Source organism: Saccostrea cucullata, unplaced genomic scaffold, assembly GCF_032062105.1.
Source record: "Saccostrea cucullata isolate Sc308-1 unplaced genomic scaffold, CSIRO_AGI_Scuc_v1 ctg3251, whole genome shotgun sequence".
Lineage (NCBI taxonomy): Eukaryota > Metazoa > Mollusca > Bivalvia > Ostreida > Ostreidae > Saccostrea > Saccostrea cuccullata.
In genome coordinates this window covers 1-27795 of record NW_026938572.1, presented here as the reverse complement: position 1 = coordinate 27795, position 27795 = coordinate 1, and positions in this window count along the sequence as shown.

Below are 27795 nucleotides of genomic sequence, written 5' to 3'. Positions count from 1 at the left end.
ATTTATGCCCCAAGAGTGTACATACCTTCCTTGTTCTACAGACTTCTGTTTACATTTATATACAAGTTTATTAGTTTTCATAAGTTAGAAAGGTTTATTTGATTTTATTTTCACTGACCCAGTACCGTCAACTTAACTAAATTTTCATTTTAAAGAAATTTGGTTATTTTCATAAATTCGCATATATAATTATATATATATATATATATGTGCATATTCTAGTGATAATTTATTTATTAAGAAAAAATAAAAACAGTGAGAAATAGAGTATTTTTAGTTTAAATTTATTTCTGTGTCATTTTTTATTTCTGTTAAGGGGTGAATGTGCAGATTTCTTCTAACTCAGTTCTAAGCGATCGTATACACACAATAATGCATTCGATCTAATTTAAACTGTAATTTTACTATTTGATTTTTATGAGAGCAGAAAATATTGAGCTTTAAAATAAAATTGAAAATTTAAACTATTTCTTATAAAAGTTGTCTAATTGATTATTTGTAAATTGTAATGTTATCTTTTTTTTTAATTTTGACTGTGGTTTTAAGATCGGACTCGGTCTACGCAAAATACTATTGTTTATAAGAAGCAGACAGAAATGCAAAAAAGTGACAAATAACCAAGTTTCTTGCTTATATTTTTGTTTTTTGTGTCTTTTTTTCAAGAAGTGACTCGCACGTAAGTATTTTAAGAGTGCCGCTGACCACTCGTAGAGTTACGATCACGTTTAATCGTAACTCGCAAGTCGTAACTCGTAGTGAAACGCACTTACGTGCTACGTTCAAGTTTACGTCTACGTTTACGAGCTACGACCTGTTAGTGAAACGACAGGAACCCCCCCCCCCCAATATTCAACCCCGGGGCTTATTGGACATTTATTTCAAAAATTATATTTATTATACTCATTCATCATGTGTACAATATGAAAAATTTGTCAAAACTCCAAAACAATCGCTCCACAAAAAAATACCCCACTATACATTATAAGGGAGAAAGGCCCTATAATGTATAGTGGGGTATTTTTTTGTGGAGCGATAGGGTTCTGAAGTTTTGACGATTTTTTTCATATTGTACACATGATGAATGAGTATAATAAATATAATTTTTGAAAAAAATGTCCAATAAGCCCCGGGGTTGAATATCCGGGGGGGGGGGGGGTTCTGTCCACAAGTACCTGTGTTCCTGATAGTAAACGTAAAATTGGAAAATAAACGCCAACCATTCCTCAGGTATGCCTGTGGACTATGATGATATAGTCCGTCCCACCGTACCAACTTGACAATTACTTTTACATATCAAAATCCATTTTACATGTATATGTACCTGGACTTTCAAAATTCAAACTACATGTATATCAAAATAAACTTTTTTTCAAAAGATTGTTCTTTTTTCCAAAACTATTCTTTGATAGGAACTCTCCATTTTCATTAGATATATACATGTATATGTAGAATCCAATCTCTTCAGAGATAAGCCGCATCTTCTTGGGCCTTTCCGACTAGCGGAAAAACAACTTCGTATGTATTAATTAATTAAATTATTATTGAAAAACTCTTATACTAGTATGTAGATTATGGAGTTCAACTTTGATATTACCTAAAATATACTATAGTAGGGACTTTTAAGTCCGTTTATTCATTCTCTCCGACGGGTATATTCTGTTTTTGATTAAACTGGAAAGATGCAAAAAAAAATTAACATCCGGTTATGTTAATACATTTGAGGCACTCAAAGCTAGCACACTAGCCTGGTCACCTGGCTCATGTATCCTTGCCAAGGAGTACAGGGACAGGGAACCAGACGACTCGCACACTAACCTCAGATATCAAATGGGTTCTACCCTTGCTGATTCAGTCATGTGATCATATTTGAATTTCATTCAAATGTTAAACTTTTGTAGTCCGAGCTACTTTCAATTGTGGAACGCACAACACCAAGTTTCTGATTTCAAAGACTATTAACAAATAGTTGTAATTAAAAACATCTTTTACATCGAAGAATTAGACAAATCAATTCTGATGAACTTTATGCAAAACAAAATACAAAATTAGAAGGCAGTTTCCGGCGGAGAAAAATATATCGACCTGATCCGTATTCCTTCACCTATTACACCCGAGTTTTGAGTGGACGAAGCGGAGTCAGCCGAGGATTGTCGAAATTTTTCCGACCTCTGACGGAAAGAGCCGAGATGATGCGATTGCTCTCCGTTCAGCGGATCGTTCAACAACATTGAAATAAATGTTGGGTGGATTCTGATTTGTAGTATCTTGTCCATACCTTTAAGAATGTAAATTAAATATTATACGCAAAATTTGCAAAGGAGGGGGTAATCAACTGAATACTGCTGCTATTAATACATTTGAGGTGTTTTTTACAAGCTGTACAAAGACAACAGAGGAACTAATTGGCACTTATGAAACTCGTAATATTCACACGCACAAATACGAGGCTTGTTCGAAAAATTCGTGGACGATGTCGATCTTCATTAAACAAACTACTTTCAAGATATCTAAAATAAGCTCAACATCATGTGTACAAATATCTGTTTTGTTGATTTGTGAAGTTTCTTTCCATGGGCGACGGAAGCAAATTGAAAGAGGGGCTAACAGAAAGGGGGTCTTAACCAACAAAAAAGGTACCCAATTTTCAATGCCTATATAAAAGTTATTTTTGTAAAAAGGGGGGGGGGGGGGGGGGGGGGGGGGGCTAATCCTTCCTACCCCCCCCCCCCCCTTACCCAGTTTCGTATTTTATGCGTTACGATTTAATAAAAATCAATTTATTTCATTTTAAGATTAACATGATTTGTGACCAGAGGGCATATATTTTGATTCCTTCAGCATTTTAAGAGTATATTCCGGATTTTTTCCCGAGTATAAGATAAATTTGCATCGGTACATATATCTGCTGCTCTGTGGCGTTCTACAACTTCATCATTTTTTGCATTTTCAATGAGGACTAAATGTACCTCTTTCTCAAATAGATTTATTTTCAACGAAGAAAATATCGAGGCATAACTTGGAATATGAGTCAATGTAAAAATCTAGGATATATATTTTTTTTCGCTTTTGCTCCATTTAGGAATTTTGACCTGCTCCACGAACCGATTTTTGCAGTTTTTTTATCTGGATATGTTTGAAATAAATAATGATACTTTTAAAAAGATTAATAAAAATCATTGGAATTTATTGTTAAAATATTTCTACCAAATTTGGATAACATTTGACGTCAAATAAAAAATATATGACAGAAGTCCACGAACTTTCATGTGATCGACTTGATTGTGATCGACTTGATCACACACAAAGTTAACACTTCTTTTAATCTTAAAGAGACACTACAACTCATTTTCCGCAAAAATAATGAAACAAAACATTTTCCCGCAACTTTCTTTAAGTATTGTGTATTTATTTAATTTGCAATTTAAGTTTAACCTCGGAAACTTAATAAGTGCAAAAATATTATTGTTATAGCTTTGTAAATAGTATGAAGTATAGAAGAAATGTATACATGTAATCTATTCGCCAATTTAGATAGAGAATATCTATGATACAAATAACTTATGGAGAATGAAGTGTTGGGCGGGGAGGGTGGTTGCTGATTCATTTGACCTTGTATATGAAGTTCACATCCACTGCGATATGTAAATATTAACCTCCCCTTTATTCTGAGGTTCCTAATCAAGCCAATGTTACAATTAATAATGGATGTGTAGATCATAAGACTGAACTGTTGTCCCCCACTTTTACTGAAAGTGGGGAATATTACTTTCGATCCATCCGTCTGTATAGCCGTTTTTCTGTCTGTCTGTAACACTTTCTTTTTCGCGAGATATCTCGAGAAGCTTTTTGGTTTTTACAACGTAATTTTACATAACAACTTTCCCTGGTGTAATTGTAAGAATCCTATAAATGTTGAGGTTAAAAGTTCATAAAGGTCAAGGTCGCAAAATCATAAATTCTGTCTAGTTTAACACTTCGTTTGGGCGCGATATCTTGAGAAGAAGTTAGGCTTTTCCTGTAAAGTTTTATGCAACAACTCGCTTAAGCTATTACCTTAGAAATACCCCTATTGATTTTGGGATCAAATTAAGGGTAAAGTTGTAATTTCGTACGTTCTGTGTGTATATAAAACTTTAATTTCCAGGCCATATCTCAGGTAGCTTTTAAAGTTTTTGCAATCTTATATCTTAACTCCCCATGGCCCCGCACATCCTTGTTAAGTGTCCACCCTCGGCACCCCCATCCACGTACCTCCACCCCGCCATCATCGCATTAGGTTGTGCTGATTCAGTCTTTACCGCAACAGCATTTATTCAACATCAATAAAAGATTAGCCTAACTGTACAAATCATAAACACTTTTTTATTGTTTAGAATACATTCAATGAAAAGGGAGTACAATATCAATATTCAATACAGTTAATTTATTCTATCACTTTACATGGTCAATTTGGTGTCACGTACTTTGAATTTAGATTCGACTTTAGAAATGTTTTGGCCGGAATGTGTCGAGCACATTATGCCGTGTGTACTGTGAACATTTGCATATTTTGTCACAAATATATATTGTGTTGAAGAGTTTATTTATTACGTTTGTGTGTGAGAGAGAGAGAGAGAGAGCGAGAGAGAGATTGACACACACACTTACACATTAGGATAGACAAAGTGTAAGGCAGATATATAGATAAGTAAACAAGCTGTAATTATCCAGCATAACTCGCAGTGATGTAGGGAAAAAAGTTAAGTCAGAACATTTGTCTAGGATTTAGTTTTTATCACTTCATTAATTTGGCTGCTTCCGAATTTTGACCAGTTCCGAATAATTATTAATTTAAGGTGTAAAAATAAACTGATACCCATGGTAAGAAGGCATACACATAAGTGCTTGAATTATGCGAAGTTTTGATTTTTTCCCGTCAAAATTTGGAACTGGCTAAACGATTGTACATATCGCAGATGCATGAAATTTTAGCACATTATTTGTTGAGGCATGCCATATTCATGATATGGTGATATTCATTTTTGTTCACTAAGTACTGATGTCAGCTTCCTGTTAATCCGTACGTGCGTCTGTCCTTGTCATGCATATCAATCATTTTTGTTGCAGTTTTCTCAGTAACTTATTAAAGATGCTTGAAATGTCAGCACACAATTTGTTGAGGCCTGCCCTATGGTGGGATTTCTTTAATATAATCAACTTTCTATTGATGCATCTACCTGTATTAACTGAACTTAATAGTATACATCAATATGATAGTTTATGGATCCATATGTATATATATATATTTACATCAGAGCGGGGATATATCTAGTGAGCATTGGGTCACAGACTTCTTGTTGGTTTTTTGCTCGACTGAGCTGAAAGCCCGTGGGCTTTTCTGATCACATTTTGTCTTTCATCCTTCTGTAAATTTTTCACATTTTCAGCTTCTTCTTCTTATAAGTAGATCTATTTAATTTCAAACAAACTTGCCACAAATCATCAGTGGATAAGGGCATCAAGATTGTTCAAATGAAGAGCCGTACCTTCTTTCTAGGAAAGTAGTTATGAATTACTTTATGATTATTTAGTGACATCTTTTACACATTATTTTGTCTCGTGGGGAAAGGATAGGACTACAATAAGTGATCATAAGTTTTTCATAGAATATATAAGAATTCTTTCAAAATCTATTACAATTCGAATTTTTTACTTGTATCTAATAACTTACTGCCCAACTATTAAATTGCACTTTAACAGATGTCATGACCCACAATCATTTATATACATGTAGCATGTGTAGTGTTGCATATAATTCTGATGTCAGCTGCTAGTGAGTGTGAATCATGCATCCTGATTTGAAGGAAGAAGTTTTGTGATTTTCTTCGGCATTAGACTGAACTGAATCGAAGTGCAATCAACGCTAATCTTTATATTACTCATGGGAGTGGTGCTAGGCAACTATTAATTATGTCCGCAGTTTTGAGGAAAGGGTGCAAAACTGTTTCAAATTACAAATTAAATCTTTAAAACTTTATTCTCAGAGAACAATTTGAGGACTTAATTAAATATCTTCAACATTGTGTGTGTGTGGGGGGGGGGGGGATTTCAATATCCTATACGTGGTCAATAATATTGATGAGTAAAACTATAAAATGGACATATAGCAGGGAATAAACGAGTAAACAATAAATAAATTAAAGTGAATAATGTTTAAGGTGATAACACAAAGTCTGCGCAGCGAACTTCTGCATAGTTTATAAAAAATAATTAAAGAATATTTTACTGGTGTCAGAGAAAGTGCTAGATCCCTTGACTATTTTTAGAATCCATATCTCTTGATTAAGCATCCTCTTTAGATCTAGAACAACCCGATTACACGTTATAATTAAATTTCAATATAGCATTTTATTGCAGCTGCTTTCATGGAGTAAATAAATGCCAAAATGCTTTTAAAAAATTATTTGTTATTTAGTGAACATGCAATCTTATGAAATCTATATATTTGATTCTCGATTTGAATACAATTTTCGTGGATACTCGCACGTATGATTGATATACACAGAGAACTTTGAATTAATGAAATACAGTAGCTCTACACAGTAGCTTATAAACTTATTAAATAATATGACTATATAACAAGTAGAATTGCACGTTAATAACATAAAAATTTTATAGTGAGTAAGTGTTTGAAAGACTGTGTGTATTTCAAGTTAAAACATTATCCAAGAGAATTATTTTTGGACATAACTATTAATTCCATATCAGATGTAGCTAGGTAATTTCGGGAGGGTTCGGGCTGCATCAAGAAGCTTCAATTGATCAATTCACTCTCTGGGAGTATAATCTTTTGATGTGAACTTTGAAGTGACATTTCATATCAGCAAAAGAAGCCCTATAGAGCATACAGATAACCTAAAAGTTTCTGAAGATATTTTAGGTTTGGAAATCTGATGCACAAACACTATGTACATATTACATGTCAAGATGACAATTTTCTGAAGGTTGAAAATGGAATACGTTCAGTTGTTTATAAAACGAATCTTTAGATTGGAGAAATTCAGAATGTTTGACTTTTTTTTAACCCAATGATTTGTAGATGGATATCATTTATATTGATTTTATATGATATTATATAAGATTTTTATCCCCAAGCCTAAGCAATTCTTCTACTTATATCTTTTTAAATAACAATCAATATTTTACACTGTGTTTTATATTATGAATCCACACTATTTACTTCATCATTTTCATGCACCCCCCCCCCCACCCATTTTACCTCGAGGGTTGTTGGACTTTTTTTTCACAAATTATTAATTACACTTATTCATAATGTGTACCATAAGCAATAATCCTGAAAAAACCCAAAATATTCGTTACACACACACAAACACTCCATCCATCACCCTAAAAGACACCATTATAGTGTCCCTTAAAATGTGTTGTGTAGGGGGGTATTTATTTGTGGTTGAAAGATTATTTTGGATTTTTCACAATATTTTTTTTTAAGTTACACATGATGAATAAGTCTAATAAATATAAGTAATGAAAAAAAATATCCAGCAAGCCCTGGGGTTGAATATCGAAGGGGGACTCCCCTATCCACATATACCTGTGGGATAAAGGGGTAAACATGTGATAAAGATTGTTTTCATTTCATACAAGGTATCCTTAACAATTAATTATACACAATCGTAACATTGTAAACATGTGTTTAAATCAAAATGTGATTTGACATATCCAGTACCAAGTGGATATAACGTACCCTTCTCAACCGCAAAACAAGGGCTGACATTTGTTACAATACAATTACAGTATAAGGGAAAGTTTTAAGAAATGTGTTTCATAAGAACAAAACCAAACCGCAATATGCAATATTGGATTTTTAGTTAAAATCTGCAGGCATGATTGGGCGAGGGGTGGTGTTAGATTTCTCTGATTCTCTGACCTATCTGCAGAACTGTAGCTCTCCGAAAAAATATTGGCAGACGGAAGAGCTTCAATGACACCCGTTAAAAAAACTGTATATTTATTGCGCACAACAAATAATAATCTTTGCTTATTTTTATTAAGCATTCACTCACTGATTCTTTCACCTCACTCATCCATTTCAGTATCACCCATATATATGTAATATACAATTTTTTTTTTTCAATATAAACACAAATGTATATGTGTGTATACAAAATACATTATGTTTACTATCACTACAAGAAAAAAGAGAAAAAAACAAAACAAACAAAAGTAAAAATTACAATGTTTCTTTATGAATGTTATAAAGCTGATTATTATTCAAATAGATTGTCTAACAATAGCCATCTCTTTTTGAACCGATTGTCTTCCATATACAATGTATATTTAATATATTTATTAATTCAAGCAAGTATTTTTCAAAACTAAAGTACATTTACATGTTATATTTTTGATTTCGTTGAACATCAAATGTTTTTACAATTTCTTGAATTTTGATATGCATGCTGTTTTACAAGCAAGATAATTACATTTAAAGATATTTTTTGTTTGCCAGAAATACCTTACATAACAGAAATTGGGTATAAGTTGATATCTTTTCCAGTTTTTAGCTCACCTGAGCCAAAGGCTCAAGTGAGATTTTCTGATCACATTTTGTTCGTCGTCCGTCCGTCTGTCCGCCTGTCTGTCTGTCTGTCTGTCTGTCCGTCTGTAAACTTTACACATTTTCGACTTCTTCTCATTAACCACTGAGCCAATGTTGACCAAACTTAATACAAAGTATCCTTGGGTAAAGGGAAATTTAAATTGTTAAAATCAAGAGATATATCCCCTTGCAAATGGAGATAATCAAGAAAAGGCAAAAATAGGGTTGGGTCATTAAAAAAATCTTCTTCTCAAGAACCACTGGGCCAGTAAAGCTGAATCTTATGTGGAAGCATCTTGGGGGTAATGTAGACTCTAAATTGTTTAAATCATGACCCCCGGGAGAAGGGCGGGGCCACATTGGGGAATCAAAGTTTTATATAGAAATATATAGGAAAAATCTTTGAAAAGCTTCTTCTCAAGAACCAATGTGACAGAAAAGCTGAAACTAATGAGGAAGCATTCATGTATAGTGTAGATTCTAAATTGTTCAAATATTGACCCCCGGAGGAAGAGCAGGGCCATAATGGGGAATCAAAGTTCTATATAGAAATATTTAGGCAAATTTTTGAAAATCTTCTTCTCAAGAACCACTGGGCCACAAAAGCTAAAACTTATGTGGAAGCATCCTGGTATGGTGTAGATTTTAAATTGTACAAATCATGACCCCCGGGAGAAGGGCTTGGCCACAATGGGGAATCAAAGTTTTACATAGAAATATATAGGAAAAATCTTTGAAAATCTTCTTCACAAGAACTACTGGGCCAGAAAAAGTGAAGGTTATGTTGAAGCATTCTGGGGTAGTGTAAATTCTAAATTGTAGGAATCATGACCCCCAGGGGAAGGGCGGGGCCATTATAGGGAATCAAAGTTTTACATAAAATATGTTTAGGAAAAATCTTTAAAAATCTTCTTCTCAGGAACCACTGGGCCAGAAAAGCTGAAACATATGTGCCCATGGAAGGATTATGGGGTAGTGTAGATTTCAAAATGTTTAAATTATGATCAGTGGGGTAGGGTGGGGATGCTTTATGTAGAACAAGTGGGGAAATCTGGTAAAGAACAGAATGGTCAACGCTTCTCAGGTGAGCAATATGGCCCATGGGCCTCTTCTTTTGTAAAATCCATTCTTCTAAACAATTCCATATTCCCTGAACAGAAAGACAGTAATAAAAAAGATGCTCCAAAGTTTCTGGCTATATAGATTACAGACACAGCAAAGTGGATTAATTTTAGATAAAAACAATGAGGTACAAGTTCCATGAATGATCTATGTATGATCTTACAATTGACCTTAAGTATTTTAAGTTTGAAAAAGGGCTTTTCAGCTAAAGTCATTCTGCAAACCTAAATCTCTTGTCCATTTTGTAACACATACAGTTTGGTTATAAAGCTTAGATAGAAAGAAATTGTATTATGATTTACAGCCGGCATCATCACGACAAAGAACCTGAATATGTGTAGGAATGTATTTTCCAATAGCTGATGACCTACATTGTTTAACTTTGGCCCATTTTTTTTTTTCGAGATGGAACGTCTAAGCCCTTCATAATTAGTAAATGGGATTAAAACATCACAATTAATGGAAATACAATTAAAGGATAACAAATTACATTCGGTATCCAATAGATCAGACACAATATGAAAACCATTTGGTTGTTCAAGTTCAAGTTCAGTTTATTCACCCAATCTATTAGTAAATAAAATATATACATTATATACAATATAAACAGTATGGTCAGAGGTACATACACAATATAGGAAACATAACAGAAGATTAATGGTAGAACAAAAAAGTAAGGAAACATTTCAAGGAGGACAGACAGCAGCATAATTTTTTTGAATAAAAATATAAAGTTTTTTCATCATATTTTCGTTTGAGGTTGACATAATTTCCATATATTTAATAACATTCGGTCTATGAGAATAATAATTTTCCAGGTAATTCTTTCTCACATTAGCTAAGGCTTTACATTCTAAAATATAATAAAATTCATCTTCAATTAGTGTTTTTACAAAGTGTACATATTCTATCGCAGAGTGGTAGACCATGCCATCTTCCAGTCTCTATCGGTAAATGGTGATTTGTGGTACGAAATTTCATAAATATAGATAACTTATCAATATAATTTTTATAATTTTCAAATCCAAAGTTTTGTTTGAAGATTCTGTAAGTTTGTCCTTTTGAAGAATTATTTTCGTCACTAGACCACTTTTGAATAAATTGATCTTGTAATATTTGTTTTACGGTAGCAGTGATCCATTTAAAAAAAAACTTTGTTCGTACCATACATTTGGTAAACCACATATATTACATATTCTTACAAAGATTAGGCTTTAAACCTAAAATTTGGTAAACTGGAAAAAAAGATCTATTATGCACTCTCAAAATTGTAACAACATTGTCTTCGCTTGTAAGGCTCATTATATTAATTGCATTTTAGAAGAACTTGGATTTAATTCTACGAGTGGTAATCCTACTTATACATATACTACTCTTTCTAAGGAAGAAATTCTTCAAAATCACCTGTCAGTTTTGAATACTTTTAATATTCCACAGAGCCAAAACGAATTTGAACTACCTTATATATATTGGATTCCGAAACTTCATAAGAATCCTTACAAACAAAGATACATTGCAGGTTCCAGTATATGTTCAACCAAGCCTCTTTCGTTACTTCTCACTAAAATATTGACAGTAGTGAAGGAAAAACTTCAAGAGTACTGTACAACTATATATTCAAGAAGTGGTGTAAATCAGATGTGGATACTTAAAAATTCTAAAGAACTTTTGGACAATTTGAAATCACAAGACTTTACAAAAATCAACAGCATAAAAACTTACGACTTTTCAACTTTATACACAACAATTCCGCACGACAAATTAAAATCCAGGCTTTTTGATATCATTGACAGCTGCTTCTTCAACAAAAATGGAACTCGTAAGTTTACTTACCTCGTCATTGGTCATTTGAAAAATTATTTTGTTAAAACAGATTCTGATTGTACACATAAGTACTCTGAAGTTGACATCAAGAAGATGCTTGAGTTTCTGATTGACAATATCTATGTGGTTTTTGGAGACCAGGTATTCCAACAATCTATTGGAATTCCCATGGGTACAAATTGCGCTCCGTTATTAGCAGACTTGTTTTTATATTCATATGAAGCAGAATTTATGCAAAATCTTTTGCGTGAAAAGAAAAAAACACTTGCTGTGGCCTTCAACTCGACATTTAGATATATCGACGACGTATTGTCAATCAATAATGATATTTTCCATTCGTACGTCGACACGATATATCCTGGTGAGCTTGAGATAAAAGATACCACAGAGTCCAACACATCTGCTTCATACTTGGATATTTTACTTGAAAAAGACACAAATGGTAATCTAACAACCAAGCTATATGATAAACGTGATGACTTTAACTTTTCTATCGTCAACTTCCCTTACTTATGCAGCAATATACCTTCATCACCTGCATACGGAGTATTTATATCTCAGTTGATTCGTTACGCAAGAGCATGCTCTACGTATGAACAATTTATTAAACGAGGTAAATTATTGACATGCAAGTTGATGAAACAAGAATATCAACAGTCTCGTTTAAAGTCATCATTTCGTAAATTCTATGGTCGATACAATGACCTTGTCAGCAAATACAATTTATCATTGAATGAAATGCTGACTGACGTTTTTCATACCAATTGTTAGTCCATTATTTATACACTGAATTGACTACGGATTTTTTCCGTTATTTCCTGATTATGACAATGAGCACACGGCGGGTGTGACCGGTCAGCAGGGGATGCTCACTCCTCCATGGCACCTGATCCCACCTCTGATGTTTCGGAGGTCCGTGTTTGCTCTGCTCTTGTTTTGTATATTTGTTTAATGGACGTTGAGATTGAATACTGTTCGTTATTTCCATATCCTTATTCAGACCCATCTAGAACTAGTGCTAATTGTAACGGGGACCGTTACAGATGTTCCCCAAACGCTCCCCAACTCCCTTTTATAGTCATTTCCCTATAAGCGTAATTAAATAAGACAAACTTTATGCATTTGAGACTTTATCAACGTTTACCCAGAAGTGTACCATGTTCATTCAAATTTTACCATTACACACTTGCGCATGTTAATGCTTGTGCGTAATGACCATATCATATTCTCTACACAATCTATATATTTTAATATGCTAGATATTAAAGTACTTAATCCAAAAGTATTTTAAAAAAACGCTCATTCAAGTGTATTTTTAATTTTACCCATTTCACGTGCACGTGCGTGCATACATGAGCATGTTGACCATACCTTCTTGTAGAAGTCCATTACATCTATCTATGTTCTAAATCCCACCCTGTTTGGTTGAAAACCAAGGGAGTTATAGCTGTTTAAAATTTCAGCCAATCAGATTGCAGCGCACGTACACGCACGTGTATGTATGTGAAGGGTAACCATACCATAACCATACCGTACCTTCTTACAGAAGTCCATTATATATATCTTTGTTCCAAATCCCAACCTGTTTGGTTGAAAACCAAGGGAGTTATAGCTCTTTAAAATTTCAGCCAATCAGATTGCAGCATTCGTACAGGAACGTGTATGCATGTGCATGATTACCATACCTTCTTGTAGAAGTCTATTATATATATCTATGTTCCAAATCCCATCCGGTTTGGTTGAAAAACAAGGGAGTTATAGCTATTTAAAATTTCTGCCAATCAGATTGCAGCGCACGTGCATGCACGTGATTTCATGATAATTGCTATATATCATTTTGTAGGATATCCTAATGCATGGCTATGTTCAAAATTTCAAAGGATTTCGTCAAAAAACAAGAAAGATATTGAGACTTTAAGTTTCAGCCAATCAGAGCGTAGCACACGTGCATGCGCGTGAGATCTTGCCATATTGACCACGTCATCTTGTTAAGGTCTTCCGTTTCCAACGGAAGACCTTCTACTGATTCTGATGATTAAGATTATTCTTATTATTCTTTTTTTTTTCTTCCTAGACGCCAACTTTGAGGCCTCATATCTCACTCATTTCTCAATGGATTTTGCTCAAATTTTCAGACATTATAGACGATAATAAACTCTATCAGAATGCTGTCTAAAATTTCAAAAAGTCACTTCCGGTTTTGATTTATTTCCCTTTAAACGAAAATTTATAGGCTTTCATTTCCAGACAAAGGCTCAGAGACCACAAAAGCTGGAGCAGAAATTTTACTGGTTTTAGATAACAGAAGGATTGAAGTTGTGCACATCGGTTTTTGTTTTTCGATTTCTGCATTTAAATTGGCGCTATACAGGGGTCAAAAATTAGAACGCCTAAAAGAGCGAAAATTAACACATATTTTCCTTTTTATCTTGAAAACTAAAAATATTTTGTTAAGACATGTAAAATAAAAATTGTGCATAATTGCACGAGCTTTCATTTAATATCATTTAAAAGGGGCTGGCCCCTAAAATTAGGGATCTAGGGTCCTTGAAAATTTTTGCTTTATAACTCGAAAAAGGTAAATATTTCAGAATGACTGTCGATTATGAAGGTTTGCTTTAACATCTTATTATCTCATGAAATTGTTTTGTTCGAGTCTTGTTTTAAATGAGCTAGATACATGACCCATATATGTACAGGTAATTCTTTTCACTCAGCACGTAAACGCGAGCTCCTCAAGCGTGTAAACCAAAACAAACTTACTATAAATGATAAACATGGCTACATTGGATGCTAATATTTTTTAGAATAAGGTTCTTGAAGTGTTTTGTGTTTTTCCCCCAAATTATCATGATTATTCACTGACAATTTTCCCTTTTATTTCATTTTTTTTAAATCGTATAAATCAAGTCTACTAAAAATGGAAGAAAAGATAATCTTTTCTTCTTATCATATAAAAACAAACAATATAGTTAGAAAATAAAACATAACTGTAAAGCATATACTATTCACAGCCATTAAGTGCACGCCTTTTACATTCACCTTGTTTGTTTACGATTATATAACGCGCCTCCCTCGATAACACGGGGCAAAGTCGGTCACCGGGAATCAATCGGCGTGTTATCCAGCGACCCCCAGTCATATACACAAAAGAAACCACAAAATGGATAAATTTAATTAATATGTTGAATCTTTCAGATTATTTCATAGTATCTTTGACTGATTATGTCGCTAGTGCATTTCATTCAATAATTTATTTGCTGAATTAAATGAAAGTTGCATATGATTATTTTTTTTATAGCAAATGTTTTTCTCGATATCGAGGTCATGATCTGTTTCACCTCAAATACCATCGAAAATATGCTCCTTTGATTAATTTCTACTAGTGATAGATTTTTTATATCTTAAGTTAAATGTACATGTATGTAAGTCAATATACGTTCTTTTGTCGGCGTCCTTAAAATGTACAACTGTATACGTCCCAAATATACAAATATCGAGCGTTTTATCAGAATACATCAATACAAAATCCCACATTCACACGCGCGTCCAAAGTATGTAGATTGAGACACACATGCGTAACTTATTCCACTGGACAACTAATTAACCTTGAACAAATAATTATTTTCTATTTATGTTGTAATTTTTTGCGAGCAGGTTTCCGTTTATTTTTTCTTATCAGCTCTCGTAATGCTTCATTAAGGTTTTACGGAGACATATAATGTACATGCATGCAAGTACAGAACATGCACGTTTTAATTAAAGTATAATGCATATGCAAGAGTGCCCAAATATACGCATGTAGAGCCTAATCTGCGTTTGAAATACAGACATTAGAGTGAACTAATTATAGGTCCGCAGAGTTGATTTTGAGTTGTTTTTATAACGGGTAGCCCATCCTGTCCAGTCATCGTCACGGTTTGTAACCTCGTAATTACACAGGTAAATACTAAGGTGTCAATCTATATATTTTCACCTATATTTTCCCCCTAAAAAAATAAATTACCGAGAGATGTATCATTTTCTCCTATCATATATTAATTGACAGTATTTATGAACAGCTGTTAAAACATAGGCCTGTGTAAACGGTAAATCAAAAGAAAGGAAATCTGGGGTATGAAAAACAGAAAATATATATATAATGCCTCATTCTCTGAAGATTACGTTGTCTTCAGATAACTAAAATACATGTACCAGTAAATTAATGTCTGTCGAATTTTATTTTAATGATAACATTTACTGGTGTGTTCCTGTACACGCAGTGTGTCACTTTTTCTAAGCCTTCGCCCAAACGAACAATTTAGCAAATCTTGAATGAATTAATTTACACTATCCCTTCTACATATCCACACACATTCGCCTATACCTAAAATCTAATAAAAATCAGATTTGTGACCATTTCTTTATTTTATCAAGATCGGTTGTAATTAAGAGATCATGTAGGAGTATTAATATTAGTGTCCACTATTGCAAACAGTGATGTATCGTCCACGAATCGAATTTCATTATGTATGCCCTGTTACGACGCACTTTGAAAAAATACACACTTTGAAAAATATTTTCAAAGTGCGTTAAATTTGGGACCAAATCAACGCACTTTAAAAAAATAAAATTTCTTTTCAAAGTGCGTTAATATCAACCATATAAATGCACTTTGAAAAATGTGTATGGCTTGGTCAATATTCTTGCAAATCTTAGATATGATAGAAATAATTGAACCTGTTTGATAACTCTTCGGTATGGTCACTTTACGATATGAAAGTGAGCGATTTTGATTTTTCCATATATGTAGGTTGTCCCGTAAAATCGTGGACAAGTTGTCTAGTGTGAAAAATAAACATCACCGCGTTCTGAAATTTTCACTATTATTTAGTACATATTTTAGTAGTATACACAGCAAATTTCAGATAAATATATGCATACATAAAAAAATTATGAGATTTTATGCCATATATTGTATCACCTTACGGCGCATGGATTATAACGTCAAAGTGTCTAAAACAGCGTCACGTTTTATCTTTGCTGAAAATGAAGTTGGATGAGTCCGAATTAAATTTAGGAATTTCATTGATACACATTTTTTAGTCTCCATAAACAGCCTATAAGAACCAATTGGCACCCTAATGCGATCTTCTGAAGATTTAATTAGTAAGTTACGGACAATATTCTCACCATCATTCAACTAACAGAAAATCTCATATCGGCAGTCTACTGTGACAGCGTCTTTTGCTATTACATTAGGAGTTTGTCTGTATGTTTTGTACTCCCCAGGGACTCAATAAAAAACTTCGCTAATAAAAAACTCCTATTTCATTTGTATACTTAAGATATGGTGATATTTTTAAAATCTTTTTTCTTCTATGGTCATTTCAAGTCTAAAGTTGTCATTACAACATCGAAATAAAACTGAACTGTTCTCCGGTGCGCCGTAACGTCATAAAACGTCGCCATTTTTCGTGTGTTGTGTTTACCACTTTCCCATTTCAAATGCTCGAGAAACTGCCAAAAATTAACAAAATGCCTTAAAATTTTTACAAACACTACAAAATTGATTGTGGAATTGAATAAGGATAATTTTAATTCAAATCTTATGTATTTAAAACTTTTATTTTGAATTCAAACTTGTGTATTCTTTAATAAAACCTTGGATTTTTGATCGTGCGCCGTAGGACAATACCTCGTGCATATTCAAGCATAATAAAATCTTTATTTTTGCCTATATTTTATCAAAAAAATTATCATGCACTTAAATATGATAAATAAACATTTACTGAAATTTTCAGCTTAGTGCGCCCATTACTTTTCGAGAAAAACGCTTTGTCCACGATTTTATGGGACAACCCTCGTACTTTGAAAATTCTTTCTCCCTTAATTATTTTACTGAACTAATTTTTTTTTTTTTAGTTTTCATGCATTTTATGTAAACTAAAATTTATTGAAAAATTTTAACGTCATACCAGTTATATTGTTGTGAAGCATAAGCATCTGTACGGGGGGGGGGGGGTTCACACAAGTGTTTTGCAAATACATTATATAGGCATTAAAAATTGGGGCTTACCTTGGGGGTGTATCCTATTTCAATTTAAATTATTAAAATCTATAAGTCTAGAATTTGTTTTATGCATTTTTTCAAAGTGCGATGCCACAGTGCCCTCAGTTATGTCATTGCAGTTTACATCCACCTCTGTTGCCTTGTGTCAAAAGTTCAAAACGTTTTGCACCCTAGTCCTCGTTCACACGTGCGTGGCCGCAGAGAGCCGCGGGCATGTCGGTGTTAAAAATACATCGTGTACTCCGATAGTTATAAATGGAAATAATTGTAAGTGTACCAGTAAGTGACCTTTGAAACTCAAGGGAAAAACCCGAAAAGAATATTTCAATTGCAGAATTTTACGGGAATATGCTTGTACATGCAAGTTTAATTATATACATGTATTCATTTTTACATGTACAAAAGTGGCCAAAATATATGCACACTTTTGAGAGATATATCCAAACCTTAGTCTAGAACAGATGATCTAACCCCTGTGCCACACGGGCGGTGCTCAGATTTGAAGAATTAATTCAAGACATTTTTATCAAACTTTAGTATGCTGATACACTTTAACCTTGCACTTTCCTGTGACCTTTACCTCACTTGTCTTTAATTTGCATTTTTCTTAGTATTAAAGAAACCATTTGAGATATTTTTATGTAAGCTTATGCATTATTTGAAGGGGATTTTATAATCTATATCCATTTTTTAAGATTTCAATTTTTAAGAAACTATTCAAGATATTCTCAACAAACGTCATACATTAATACAGATTTTAATGTTGCATTATGTACTAATATACACTTGGCGATGCATTCATGTCCTATAGACATATTTCTAGTTAAATCCTTAGCTAAATCATAGTGTTGAACCTAATAAATTCTTCCGATTTGATACTGTATATGCTCAGAAAAAATAAGGCTGAACATATCCATTCATTCAGACAAGTCAAGGTTACTGACAGAGAAACTGTAAATTCGCTACAGTATTTGTACCTGTGAAACATTGTTGATACATGTATAATGCAGGGTGGGACATGATCTTGACTCAAGTTCAAGGTCACTAAAGATAAGATGTTTTGGCTGGATTCATGGACTAAAAGAATATATAAAAAACATGTGTGCACTTTTCCAGTCGGTAATACACATACCGTATGATCCCTATTAACCACCCCTGCCCCCATAAGCGCCCCATAGGTCTTTTTTCAATTATTAGAAAACAAGGGCCCCCTCTACAATGATTAAAATCATCTAGAATCGTATCAAAAGTCTGCCAAAATTTGAACAAAGTGAAAATGTAACTTGTCTATTATCCAATTTCTCAGTGGAAAATGAATCATATCGCATAAATTGGGTGGATTATCCTCACTTAAAGTAAAGTTCGACATTATTTTAGCTGTTCTTTAAAATTTTTGAAGTATAAGAATGACATTAAATATTAATATGAAGAGAATACCAAAATAACCGCCTCCTTTTCGAAATTTTCTAAGCGCCCGGGGCGGTTAATAGGGATTATACGGTATTAGATTTTTATAACAGAGTTTGTCATTGCATGACGCAAGGTCATTTAGAAAGTTCAAGTTCACATACATTCCTTTACAGCATTTTTCATGGCGAAACATTGCTTGACGCAAGGTCATTTAGAAAGTTCAAGGTCACATACATTCCTTTACAGTGTTTTTCATGGTGAAACATTGTAAGTTTCTTCCTTTACAAGCCTTTAGGTTGCTTACTTGTATAACTTTATAATGTGGCTTGACCTAGACTCAAGGTTACGTCTTCCTATCCGTAGCTCCAACGGAAGACCTATTCGTTGCTTTGCAACGAGCTCGGCTCTAGTTTATACTACTTATACATTTTTACATTATGAGTTTCAAAACATTTCATCAAAAAATAGAAAAGTTACGGCAATATACATTATATTGGTCATTCACGTGTTGCACGTGCGCGCTCTTGCAAGCAGGTGCGCGAGAAATGACCTTCGTTCCGCAAATTTACATAACATGTCTACTGACCCTAAAAACATTTCACCTTAGTTGGATATGTAGTTTACGAGATCATTCGCGGACAAAAAAGTGCCCAGGAAGAAGAAAAATAATAATAACTAGATGCGTTCTTGTTGCTAGAGCAACAAGCGGTCTTCCGACCGACTTTTCGTAAGAATTCTATGCTGCTCCATCAATGCAATAGATTTCAGAATGTATTTCTTTTGTTTACGTTTATTCACAGCAGTCACTCAATATACATCATGATAATTACAAGAATTCCTCAAAATATCTCGAAAAATTGTATTTAAAAATCGGCAAAATATTCCATACGTGTTATAAAAGAGATGAAAGTCATTTGCAATTGAAAAAAGACATAAACAAAGAAAAAGAAATTGCAACGCCCACAGCGGGATTCGAACCCCCGACAGTGGGACAAAGTTTCGTTCGGTCATATCTTTTCAAGATATGCACGCATCAAGATACTGAACACATATTTAGAATTCTCATAAAACACTCTAAAAACCCTCTAAATCCTAAAGAAAAATATTGAAAAACAAAAAAGTTGAAAAATTGGATTTTTTGAATTCACTTCCGTTTGCGACCGGAAGTGCCGACGACGAAAAATAAAGGTCGTTCCCCATAATGGAGTTCGATGTTCTATCACCTCAATGAGTTTCACTGTCATATCTTTAGCCGTTCTCGAGAAAACTGCTGGACAAAATGCCTTTTTAAAAATACAAAAATCCCCCAAAATCGCGAACGAAAGTGAATTTTGAAAAAATGAAAAACACGTCTGGAGATATTCTCATGATGCATCATCCCTGTAAAAATCTTTGAAATCCGTTCACGCATAGCTGAGATATCGCCCTAACTATGAAAAAAAGAATAATAATAATAATAATAATAATAATAATAAAAAACAGACGAATAACAATAAGGTCTTCCGAAGGAAGTCGGAAGACCTTAACTAGATGCGTTCTTGTTGCTGGTGCAACAAGCAGGTCTTCCGACCGATTTTCCTTATAATTCTATGCTGCGTCATTCCATGAAATTTCAGAATGTATTTTTTTTCGTTTACGTTCATTTACAGCAGCCTCTTAACATATCTCATAATTATAACAGGTATTCCTCAAAATATCTCAAAAATAGCTTTTAAAAATCGGCAAAATCTTCCGTACATGTTAAAAAAGAGAGAAAAGTTATTTGCAACTGAAAAAAGACAGAAACAAAGAAAAAAAATTTCAACGCCCACAGCGGGATTCGAACCATCGACAGTGGGACAAGGTTTGGTTTGGTCATATCTTTTCAATAGATGCACGCATCAAGATACTAAATACATATTTAGAATTCTCATAATACACACTATAATCACTTTAAATACTAAAGAAAAATATTGAAAAACAAAAAAGTTGAGAAATGTGACTTTTTTAATTCACTTCCGTGTGCGACCGGAAATGCCGACGACGAAAAATAAAGGTCGTTGCCCAGAATGGAGTTGGACGTTCTATCACCTCAGTGAGTTTCACTTTCATATCTTTAGCCGTTCTCGAGAAAACTGCTGGACAAAATGCCTTTTAAAAAATACAAAAATCCCCCAAAATTGCGAACGGAAGTATATTTCGAAAAAATGAAAAACACGTCTGGAGATATTCTCATATTGCATCTTCCCTGAGAAAATCTTTAAAATCTGTCCACGCATAGCTGAGATATCGGCTGTACTATGAAAATAGAATAATAATAATAATAATAACTAGAGCCGAGCTCGTTGCAAAGCAACGAGTAGGTCTTCCGTCCTGTTTGACCGGAAGTGCACCTGTAACTTTCATTTAAAAAAAAGGAGTAATGAAGTTCAAAAATGGTTTTATCCTCCAAATCTATATTAATTAATGCAATATTAAGCCATTTTTGGCTACTTCCGGTTTTACCGGAAGTGACGTCAAAGGACGGAAAATTAAGATTTAAGCTTCCAGTGACATATGTTACCCAAAAACCTGTCAAGAACGGCAAAAATATGCAATTTTGGACTACTTCCGGTTTGACCGGAAGTGACGTCGCCGGACGTATTTTGACGACGCCATTCGATAAAGCTTGATATTTAGAACAACTTTGCTTCTTTAACGTATTACAAATTCTCAATACTTTTTGAGATATAAAGGAAAAACTTTCGGCCCCTTTTGGCCCTTTATTGTAGGGGCCAGCCCCTTTTCGTTTATATTTTTCGAAAGATCGTGACATTCTACACAACTTTTGTTCTATATGTCTTTACAAAATATTAACGTGTAAAAAGATATTGCAAAAAATGTGTTAAAAATTCCTGAAAGTTTCATGAAAATACGTCTTTTTTCGAGCCATAGCGAGCGCTAGACGTGCGGCACTTCCGGAGAAAAAGATTTTGTGGTGTGTGACAAAAGAGCACACATTGCTCTATCATCGCTGAAAATCTCATGTTTCTGTCTAATAAGGCATTTTCTGCATAAAAAGCTGATTTTGACAATTTTTGTTCAACCCCTATGAAAATCACTAAATCGCTGAAATCTCAAAACCGGAAGTGACGTCATCAAAACAAAAAATTATATATCAGGTTTGTTTGATGTTCTATCAGTCCTGAAAGTTTCATCAAAATCGAACGAGCCGTTTCCGAGAAATCGTGCACACAAAATCGGCAAGAAAAAAAAACAATAATAATAATAATAACTAGATGAGATCTCGTTGCGAGCAACGAGTTTGAGTCTTTTTCGTCATCAATTCTTGATGAGATGAGATAAGATTTTGATTGCGATTTTCATTCTAAAATAATGATTTACCACAATCTGTAAAAAGACATTGAACATTAAAAACTTTTAAAAATCGGCCTTTTGCCCCTAACGTACCACTAAAAATCATTATTAGGAATCAGCATCTCTTTATTCACATCATCTTAAAACTCTTAAGATTTTGATTTTGTCTTACATTTTTGTGTTCAACAACTATTCAGAAATTCCTTTTCGTTTTTGAGCTATTAGCAAAAGAAATATTTAGGGGCCAACCCTTCAACTCCTTAATGGGGCCGTTAAGCAAAAAATGAAAGGTTGCATATTGTTCAGAACATTATTTTGAACATCTTTTGTTCAATATTGCTTATCAAAATATTTCTCCATTTTGAGATATAAAGCATCAAAGATTTAGCATTCTGGCCCCTTGTGGCCCCTAATTATGTACCATACGACATAAAAATCATAATATATAGTTGTAGATGGTTGAGATAAACATCTTTGCTTCAGTAATGTATTACAAAATATTAACTGATAAAGAATTATGGATTGAAGACTTTTTCTTGGCTTATCCCTATCGCTCAGTATGTTTTAACAAAATATTTATACCAAAATGTCTAAAATTCACTGAGTGCCTAGCCCCTTTTTCATATCCGGAAAATATCCTGAAGCTCAACATGTTCTGTCTTTGGTAAAAATTTCAGCGCTCTTTAAACCGTTTTTGAACATTTTGTGTTCAAAGTGAATTTTAAAAAAATGAAAAAACGGATCAAGTTTATGTGAAGACACATTTCCTGAAAATTTCAAGTTAATCGATTGAGAAATCCTCTGCATTGTAAGAAAAAGAAAAGATTTAGATTCGAGCAACCCTTCAATTATTGATGAGATAAAAATCATAATATTTTGATGTGCGATTTTCATTCTTGAACATTATTTATGGGTAAAAAATATAAACATTAAAGACTTTAAAAATCGGCAAAATTTTAGGAATGCTCTTAAGATTTTGAACATTTTGTGTTCAACACTATTGAAATTCTTTTTGTTTTTGATATATTAGCAAAAGAAATATATAAGGGGCAACCCTTCAACTCCTTAATGGGGACGTTAAGCATGAAAGGTATATTTTCAGAACATTATTTTGAACAACTTTTGTTCAATATTGCTTATCAAAATATTTCTCCCTTTCGAGATATAAAGCATCATCGATTTAGCATTCTGGCCCCTTGTGGCCCCTAATAATGTACCATACGACATAAAAACCATAATATATAGTTGTAGACGGTTGAGATAAAGATCTTTGCTTCAGTAATGTATTACAAAATATTAACTGATGAGGAGTTATCATAAGACTTTTGGCCCCTCTTGGCCCCTAATTCGAGTGCCCAGCCCCTTTTTTGGGAATATCTAAAGATCTTAAGATTTTGAACATTTTGTGTTCAACAACTGTTTAAAAATTCTTTTCGTTTTTGAGATATTAGAAAAAGAAATATTTAGGGGCCAACCCTTCAACTCCTTAATGGGGACGTTCAAAAAATGAAAGGTAATATTGTTCATTATTTTGAACATCTTTTGTCCAATATTGCTTCTCAAAATATTTCTCCCTTTTGAGATATAAGCATCAAAGATTTAGCATTCTGGCCCCTTGTGGCCCCTAATTATGTACCATACGACATAAAAATCATAATATATAGTTGTAGATGGTTGAGATAAACATCTTTGCTTCGGTAATGAATTACAAAATATAAACTGATAAAGAATTATCGATTGAAGAATTTTGCCCCTTCTTGGCCCCTAATTCGAGTGCCCAGCCCCTTTTTCGGGATCTCATCTTAAAGATCTTAAGATTTTGAACATTTTGTGTTCAACAACTGTTTAGAAATTCTTTTTCGTTTTTGAGCTATTAGCAAAAGAAATATTTAGGGGCCAACCCTTCAACTCCTTAATGGGGCCGTTTAGCAAAAAATGAAAGGTAGCATATTGTTCAGAACATTATTTTGAACATCTTTTGTTCAATATTGCTTATCAAAATATTTCTCCATTTCGAGATATAAAGCATCAAAGATTTAGCATTCTGGCCCCTTGTGGCCCCTAATTATGTACCATGCGACATGAAAATCATAATATATAGTTGTAGATGGTTGAGATAAACATCTTTGCTTCAGTAATATATTACAAAATATTAACTGATAAAGAGTTATCGATTGAAGACTTTTGGCCCCTCATGGCCCCTTATTTGAGTGCCCAGCCCCTTTTTCGGGATCTCATCTTAAAGATCTTAAGATTTTGAACATTTTGTGTTCAACAATTGTTCAGAAATTCTTTTTCGTTTTTGAGATATAAAAAAAAGAGATTTTTAGGGGCCAACCCTTCAACTCCTTAATGGGGACGTTTAGCAAAAAATGAAAGGTTGCATATTGTTAAGAACATTATTTTGAACATCTTTTGTTCAATATTGCTTATCAAAATATTTCTCCATTTCGAGATATAAAGCATCAAAGACGCAGCATTTTGGCCCTTTGTGGCCCCTAATTATGTACCATGAAACATGAAAATCATAATAAATAGTTGTAGATGGTTGAGATAAACATCTTTGCTTCAGTAATGTATAACAAAATATTGACTTTAAAAGAGTTATTGAATAAAAACTGTTGGCCCCTTTCAGCCCTTAATTTGATGAGTCAGCACATTTTTCTTGATATCATATTAAAGATCTTGATATTTTGCACAAATGTTGTTCAGTATGTTTTAACAAAATATTTATATTTTAAAAGATATGATACAAAATGTCTCAAAAAATCACTCATAAAACGTGTCCTAAATTTTGACCCCTACCGAGCTTCCATACTAAGCACTTCCGGAAAATATCCTGACCATGTTGCAACGTGGCAACATGTCCTCTATCATCACTGAAAATTTCAGCTTTCTAGCTTGAGCCGTTTTTGAGTTCCATCACAGACAAGGAGGTCCTCCAAATTTTGATCAAAGGGCGATAACTCCCGACCGGAAGTGAATTTCCAAAAAATAATTTGCCGGAATTAACTTCAGATGACAACGCATCGACTGTTAAAAGGTGAAGAAAATCGAACGAGCCATCTCCGAGAAATCGTCTGCACAAATTTTGTAAGAAGAAAAAAGAATAAAAACTAGAGCAAAGCTCGTTGCAAAGCAACGAGTAGGTCTTCCGTCCAGTTTTGACCGGAAGTGCCGGAAGTGACATGAACAAAAGAAAGCAATGAGCTAAGTCGTCTCCAGTGACTTTATAATTTCAATTTTGCATCAAAACCTTAAAAATAAGCTATTTTTGGCTACTTCCGGTTTGACCGGAAGTGACGACCACAGACGGAAAATTAATTTTTATGCTCCCAGAGACATACTTTATCCAAAAACTTGTAAAGAACGGCAAAAATACGCGTTATCCGACTACTTCCGGTTTGGCCGGAAGTGACGACGCCGGACATAATATGACGACTCCAGTAGATAAAACTTGACATTTTGAACAACTTTGCTTCTTTGACGTATTACAAATTCTCAATACTTTTTGAGATATAAAGGAAAAACATTCGGCCCCTCTCGGCCCCTAATTTAAGGGGCCAGCCCTTTTTTCCAGATATCATTTGAAAGATCTTGGAATTCTATACTTTTTTTGTTCTACATGTTTTAACAAAATATTTCTAGGTAAAAAGTTATCGTAGGAAAGGTGTTAAAAATTTTGAAATTCTTGGTAGGACTATTTTCGGGCCATAACGAGCGTCGACACTTCGTACTTCCGGTGGTTGTGATATACGAAATTCACTTCTCCAAAGGTTGCTCTAGCATCACTGAAAATTTCATGCTTCTGTGTTGGGTGGTTTTTCAGAAAACTGCCGGACAAAGTGACCCTCTGAAAATCACTAAAACGCGGAAATCTCAAAACCGGAAGTGACGTCATCAAAGCAAAAAAATATATATCTAGATTTTTTCATGCTCTATCAGTCCTGAAAGTTTCATAAAAATCGAGCGAGCCGTTTTCGAGAACTCGCGTGCACAAAATCGGTAAGAAAAAAAACAATAATAATAATAAAAATAGTGGAAAAGAAACCTAAGAATAACAGTAAGGTCTTCCGCTGAAGACGGAAGACCTTAATAATAATAACTAGAGCAAAGCTCGTTGCAAAGCAACGAGTAGGTCTTCCGTCCGGTATTGACCGGAAGTGACGGAACAAAAGAAAGCAATGAGCTAAGTAGTCTCCAGTGACTTTATAATTTCAATTTTGCATCAAAACCTTCAAAATAAGCCATTTTTTGCAACTTCCGGTTTGACCGGAAGTGACGACGACGCACGGAAAAAATACTTTTTATGCTTCCAGAGACATATGTAACCAAAAAACTTGTCAAGAACGGCAAAAAAATGTGTTTTTCGACTACTTCCGGTTTGACCGGAAGTGACGACGCCGGACGTATTTTGACGACGCCAGTAGATTAAGCTTGTCATTTTGAACAACTTTGCTTCTTTGACGTATTACAAATTCTTAATACTTTTGGAGATATAAAGGAAAAACATTCGGCCCCTCTCGGCCCCTGAATTAAGGGGCCAGCCCTTTTTTCGAGGTATCATTTGAAAGATCTTTGAATTCTATACTTTTTTTGCTCTACATGTTTTAACAAAATATTTCTAGGTAAAAAGTTATCGTAGAAAAGGTGTTAAAAATTTTGAAATTCTTGATAGGACTATTTTCGGGCCATAGCGAGCGTCGGCACTTCGTACTTCCGGTGGTTGTGATATACGAAATTCACTTCTCCAAAGGTTGCTCTAGCATCACTGAAAATTTCATGCTTCTGTGTTGAGTGGTTTTTCAGAAAACTGCCGGACAAAGTGACCCTCTGAAAATCACTAAAACGCGGAAAACTCAAAACCGGAAGTGACGTCATCAAAACCAAAAAAAATAGTTCTAGTTTTTTTCATGCTCTATCAGTCCTGAAAGTTTCATGAAAATCGAGCGAGCCGTTTTCGAGAACTCGCGTGCACAAAATCGGTAAGAAAAAAAACAATAATAATAATAATAATAATAATAAAAATAGTGGAAAAGAAACCTAAGAATAACAGTAAGGTCTTCCGCTGAAGACGGAAGACCTTAATAAAGGTAAAAAAGAAACCGAAGAATAATAGAAGGGTCTTCCGCTGAAGACGGAAGACCCTAATAACTAGATACGATCTCGTTGCGAGCAACGAGTGGGTCTTCCGTCCAATTCTCGATGAAATGAGATAAGATTTTGATTGGGATTTTCATTCAAAAATAATAATAATATTTTTGAGATAACGATTTTTCTTTCTAATGTTTAAATCTGTATTTAGACAGATGAAGAACATAAAAGAATATATTTCAAAATCTCTCAAAGGTCAATTATCATCTAAACAATTAAAATTGTTTTTAAAATTTAAATTGCTTCTTAATATAAAATCAAGTACTACATTTGTATTGTGATGTTTAACATCCTACAGTGT